A 6,986-nucleotide genomic window follows, 5' to 3' on the forward strand; every position below is an offset into this window, starting at 1 on the left:
TGTACAAGACTATAACTACTATAATACTGCTCCTATGTACAAGAATATAACTACTATAATACTGCCTCCTATGTACAAGAATATAACTACTATAATACTGCCTCCTATGTACAAGAATATAACTACTATAATACTGCCTCCTATGTACAAGATATAACTACTATAATACTGCTCCTATGTACAGGAATATAACTACTATAATACTGCTGCTATGTACAAGAATATAACTACTATAATACTGCCTCCTATATACAAGAATATAACTACTATAATACTGCTCCTATGTACAAAAATATAACTACTATAATACTGCTCCTATGTACAAGAATATAACTACTATAATACTGCTCCTATATACAAGAATATATCTACTATAATACTGCCCCTATATACAAGAATATAACTACTATAATACTGCTCCTATGTACAGGAATATAACTACTATGATACTGCTCCTATGTACAAGAATATAACTACTATAATACTGCTCCTATGTACAAAAATATTACCACTATAATACTGCTCCTATGTACAAGAACTATAACTACTATAATACTGCCTCCTATGTACAAGAATATAACTACTATAATACTGCCTCCTATGTACAAGAATATAACTACTATAATACTGCCTCCTATGTACAAGAATATAACTACTATAATACTGCTCCTATGTACAAGAATATAACTACTATAATACTGCTCCTATGTACAAGAATATAACTACTATAATACTGCTCCTATGTACAAGAATATAACTACTATAATACTGCTCCTATGTACAAGAATATAACTACTATAATACTGCTCCTATGTACAAGAATATAACTACTATAATACTGCCTCCTATGTACAAGAATATAACTACTATAATACTGCTCCTATGTACAGAATATAACTACTATAATACTGCTCCTATGTACAAGATATAACTACTATAATACTGCTCCTATGTACAGGAATATAACTACTATAATACTGCTCCTATGTACAAGAATATAACTACTATAATACTGCTCCTATGTACAAGAATATAACTACTATAATACTGCCTCCTATGTACAAGAATATAACTACTATAATACTGCCTCCTATGTACAAGAATATAACTACTATAATACTGCCTCCTATGTACAAGAATATAACTACTATAATACTGCTCCTATGTACAAGAATATAACTACTATATACTGCCTCCTATGTACAATAATATAACTACTATAATACTGCCTCCTATGTACAAGAATATAACTACTATAATACTGCCTCCTATGTACAAGAATATAACTACTATAATACTGCTCCTATGTACAAGGAATATAACTACTATAATACTGCTCCTATGTACAAGAATATAACTACTATAATACTGCTCCTATGTACAAGAATATAACTACTATAATACTGCCTCCTATGTACAAGAATATAGCTACTATAATACTGCTCCTAGGTACAGGAATATAACTACTATAATACTGCCTCCTATGTACAAGAATATAACTACTATAATACTGCTCCTATGTACAAGAATATAACTACTATAATTACTGCCTCTATGTACAAGAATATAACTACTATAATACTGCCTCCTATGTACAGAATATAACTACTATAATTACTGCTTCCTATGTACAAGAATATAACTACTATAATACTGCTCCTATGTACAAGAATATAACTACTATAATACTTGCCTCCCTATGTACAGAATATAACTACTATAATACTGCCTCCTATGTACAAGAATATAGCTACTATAATACTGCTCCTATGTACAAGAATATAACTACTATATACTGCTCCTATGTACAAGAATATTAACTACTATAATACTGCTCCTATGTACAAGAATATAACTACTATAATACTGCCTCCTATGTACAAGAATATAACTACTATAATACTGCTCCTATGTACAAGAATATAGCTACTATAATACTGCCTCCTATGTACTAAGAATATAAACTACTATAATACTGCCTCCTATGTACAAGGAATATACTTACTATAATACTGCTCCTATGTACAAGGAATATAACTCCTATAATACTGCTCCTATGTACAAGGGACTATAAACTACTATATACTGCCTCCTATGTACAAGGAATATCTACTATAATACGGACTCCGATGGTACAAGAATATAACTACTATAATACTGCCTCCTATGTACAAGAATATAACTACTATAATACTGCTCCTAGTATAAGAATATAGCTACTATAATTACTGCCTCCTATGTAAAAGAATATAACTACTATAATACTGCCTCCTATGTACAAGTAATATAACTACTAGAATGACTGGCCTCCTAGTTACAAGAATAGAACTACTATAATACTGCCTCCTATCTACAAGGATTATAACTAGCTATAATACTGCCCTCCTATGTATCAAGAATATATCTACTATCAATACTGCAGTCCTATATACAAGAATATAACTACTATAATACTGCTCCTTGTACAAGAATATAACTACTATAATACTGCTCCTATGTACAAGAATATAACTACTATAATACTGCTCCTATGTACAAGAATATAACTACTATAATACTGCTCCTATGTACAAGAATATAACTACTATAATACTGCTCCTATGTACAAGAATATAACTACTTAATACTGCTCCTATGTACAAGAATATAACTACTATAATACTGCTCCTATGTACAAGAATATAACTACTATAATACTGCCCTATGTACAAGATATAACTACTATAATACTGCTCCTATGTACAAGAATATAACTACTATAATACTGCTCCTATGTACAAGAATATAACTACTATAATACTGCTCCTATGTACAAGAATATAACTACTATAATACTGCTCCTATGTACAAGAATATAACTACTATAATACTGCTCCTATGTACAAGAATATAACTACTATAATACTGCTCCTATGTACAAGAATATAGCTACTATAATACTGCTCCTATGTACAAGAATATAACTACTATAATACTAGCTCCTGTGTACAAGAATATAACTACTATAATACTGCTCCTATGTACAAGAATATAACTACTATAATACTGCCTACTATGTACAAGCATATAATTACTATAATACTGCTCCTATGTACAAGAATATAACTACTATAATACTGCTCCTATGTACAAGAATATAATGGTCCATTCTAATCATTGAATGTGGATTGACACCATTATACCCCGAACAGTGATTTACACCCACCTCACGGAGGCCTCATTATAACATGGGTCCCCGTCCGTTCTGTTTTTGTTCTATCTTCTATTCAAATATCTAGATTCACTTCCCCCCTGATGATCCCACACCGTGGGGGAAACGCGTTGGGGTGTGCCTTATAATTTTGTTTGTGATATCAAATATACTATCATAATAGGGTGTCTTTTAGTTGTTTGTCAAGTGCACCGTGTACCTCTAGTTGTTAACACATCATCAGGGCTGTATACATAGGGCACTTTTATGTTAGTCTTGTCTGTTTTTGTAGGAGTCCACGTTTAGGCTCAAATCCAGCAGCTGACACAAATCTAGGGTATAACAGGAGCTAGTAGACAAGGCTCGAGGACAGGGAGTCCCCACCATTAGGGGCCGTCCCTGGGCAGAGGGTATAGCTTTAGGGTGCAATTGTAGGGAGAGACTCCCCACCCAATACTAGCTTTCCCAGCCTTCGTGTGGTTCTACCTACAATAGGTTAATCTTGTATGTCACCTCTACAGTTATGCCCCTAGTGCTCATTACACTCTCTTTTGATTGACAGGACTGATATCTCTGTCTCCTTGTGTCCCCATGGCATTGTTGGTCCAGCCTCAAAATTTTATATGGCGTCAGTGGTGTCAATATCTTCTTCCAGGAATGCAGAGGTTGGTGAGCTGTGCCGGGAGGAGAGAGTACTTACCTTTACATCCTGGCAGCAGCTGTGCTCCTCCACTGTATGTGAAGCCACCGGCACCTCCATTTCTGAAGAGAGACACAAGCAGGTCCTGTCAATCAATGGGGAGCAGGGAGTAACATAGTAACATAGTATATAAGGCCGAAAAAAGACATCTGTCCGTCCATTTCGCTTTTTATCCTGCAAGTTGATCCAGAGGAAGGCGAAAAGAAACAACACCTGTGAGGTAGAAGCCAATTTTCCCCACTTATGGGGAAAGAAATTCCTTCCCGACTCCAATCAGGCATCAGAATATCTCCCTGGATCAGCGACCCCTCTCTAGTAGCTATAGCCTGTAATATTATTACGCTCCAGAAATACATCCAGGCCCCTCCTGAACTCCTTTATTGTACTCACCATCACCACCTCCTCAGGCAGAAAGCTCCATAGTCTCACTGCTCTTACCGTAAAGAATCCTCTTCTATGTTTGTGTACAAACCTTCTTCCCTCCAGACGCAGAGGATGTCCCCTCGTCACAGTCACAGTCCTGGGGATAAATAGATGATGGGAGTGATCTCTGTACTGACCCCTGATATATTTATACATAGTAATTAGATCTCCCCTCAGTCGTCTTTTTTCTAAAGTGAATTACCCTAATGCTGATAATCTTTCAGGGTACTGTAGTTGCCCCATTCCAGTCATTACTTTAGTTGCCCTCCTCTGGACCTTCTCCAGCTCTGCTATGTCTGCCTTGTTCACAGGAGCCCAGAACTGTACACAGTACTTCATGTGTGGTCTGACTAGTGATGTGTAAAGTGGTAGGACCATGTTCTCATCACGGGCATCTATGCCCCTTTTGATGCAACCCATTATCTTATTGGCCTTGGCAGCAGCTGCCTGACACTGGTTTTTACTGCCTAGTCTTCTGTTCACTAAAATTCCTAGATCCTTTTCCATGTCAGTGTTACCGAGTGTTTTACATTTTAGTATGTACGGGTGACTTGCATTATTCCTTCCCATGTGCATAACCTTACATTTGTCAGTGTTAAACCTCATCTGCCACTTCTCTGCCCAAGCCTCCAATCTATCCAGATCCCTCTGTAGCAGTATACGGTCCTCTGTAGTATACAGTTGCAAGAAAAAGTATGTGAACCCTTTGGAATTATATGAATTTCTGCACAAATTGGTCATAAAATGTGATCTGATATTTATCTAAGTCACAACAATAGACAATCACAGTCTGCTTAACTAATAACACACAAATAATTAAATGTTACCTTTTTTTATTGAACACACCATGTAAACATTTACAGTGCAGGTGGAAAAAGTATGTGAACCCCTAGACTTATGACATCTCCAAGAGCTAATTGGAGTGAGGTGTCAGCCAACTGGAGTCCAATCAATGAGATGAGTTTGGAGGTGTTGGTTACAGCTGAGCTGCCCTATAAAAAACACACACCAGTTCTGGGTTTGCTTTTCACAAGAAGCATTGCCTGATGTGAATGATGCCTCGCACAAAAGAGCTCTCAGAAGACCTATGATTGAGAATTGTTGACTTGCATAAAGCTGGAAAGTGTTATAAAAGTATATCCAAAAGCCTTGCTGTTCATCAGTCCACGGTCAGACAAATTGTCTATAAATGGAGAAAGTTCAGCACTGCTGCTACTCTCCCTAGGAGTGGCCGTCCTGTAAAGATGACTGTAAGAGCACAGCATAGACTGCTCAATGAGGTGAAGAAGAATCCTAGAGTGTCAGCTAAAGACTTACAAAAGTCTCTGGCATATGCTAACATCCCTGTTAGCGAATCTATGATACGTAAGACACTAAACAAGAATGGATTTCATGGGAGGACACCACAGAGGAAGCCACTGCTGTCCAAAAAAACATTGCTGCGCGTTTACAGTTTGCACAAGAGCACCTGGATGTTCCACAGCAGTACTGGCAAAATATTCTGTGGACAGATGAAACCAAAGTTGAGTTGTTTGGAAGAAACACACAACACTATGTGTGGAGAAAAAGAGGCACAGCACACCAACATCAAAACCTCATCCCAACTGTGAAGTATGGTGGTGGGGGCATCATGGTTTGGGGCTGCTTTGCTGCGTCAGGGCCTGGACGGATTGCTATCATCGAAGGAAAAATGAATTACCAAGTTTATCAAGACATTTTGCAAGAGAACTTAAGGCCATCTGTCCACCAGCTGAAGCTCAACAGAAGATGGGTGTTGCAACAGGACAACAACCCAAAGCATATAAGTAAATCAACAACAGAATGGCTTAAACAGAAGAAAATCCGCCTTCTGGAGTGGCCCAGTCAGAGTCCTGACCTCAACCCGATTGAGATGCTGTGGCATGACCTCAAGAAAGCGATTCACACCAGACATCCCGAGAATATTGCTGAACTGAAACAGTTCTGTAAAGAGGAATGGTCAAGAATTACTCCTGACCGTTGTGCACGTCTGATCTGCAACTACAGGAAACATTTGGTTGAAGTTATTGCTGCCAAAGGAGGTTCAACCAGTTATTAAACCCAAGGGTTCACATACTTTCTCCACCTGCACTGTGAATGTTTACATGGTGTGTGCAATAAAAACATGGTAGCATTTAATTTTTTGTGTGTTATTAGTTTAAGCAGACTGTGATTGTCTATTGTTGTGACTTAGATGCAGATCAGATCACATTTTATGACCAATTTGTGCAGAAATGCATATAATTCCAAAGGGTTCACATACTTTTTCTTGCAACTGTATATACAGTACAGACCAAAAGTTTGGACACAGCTTCTCATTCATAGAGTTTTCTTTATTTTCACGACTATGAAAATTGTAGATTCACACTGAAGGCATCAAAACTATGAATTAACACATGTGGAATTATATACATAACAAAAAAGTGTGAAACAACTGAATATATGTCATATTCTAGGTTCTTCAAAGTAGCCACCTTTTGCTTTGTTTACTGCTTTGCACACTCTTGGCATTCTCTTGATGAGCTTCAAGAGGTAGTCACCTGAAATGGTCTTCCAACAGTCTTGAAGGAGTTCCCAGAGATGCTTAGCACTTGTTGGCCCTTTTGCCTTCACTCTGCGGTCCAGCTCACCCCAAACCATCTTGATTGGGTTCAG

General features: G+C 37.2%; 1 protein-coding gene across 1 annotated transcript in view; it reads right to left on the minus strand.

Moving 5' to 3' along the window:
- Positions 1-3,938, minus strand: part of LOC122924125 (free fatty acid receptor 2-like) — a 47,269-nt gene extending 43,331 nt beyond the window's left edge. The window contains exon 1 of the mRNA XM_044275057.1: positions 3,891-3,938. The gene's annotated coding sequence lies outside the window, so the exon portion shown is untranslated. The remainder of the gene's footprint in view (positions 1-3,890) is intronic.
- Positions 3,939-6,986: the final 3,048 nt, after the last annotated feature.

This window comes from Bufo gargarizans, unplaced genomic scaffold, assembly GCF_014858855.1.
Source record: "Bufo gargarizans isolate SCDJY-AF-19 unplaced genomic scaffold, ASM1485885v1 original_scaffold_823_pilon, whole genome shotgun sequence".
NCBI lineage: Eukaryota > Metazoa > Chordata > Amphibia > Anura > Bufonidae > Bufo > Bufo gargarizans.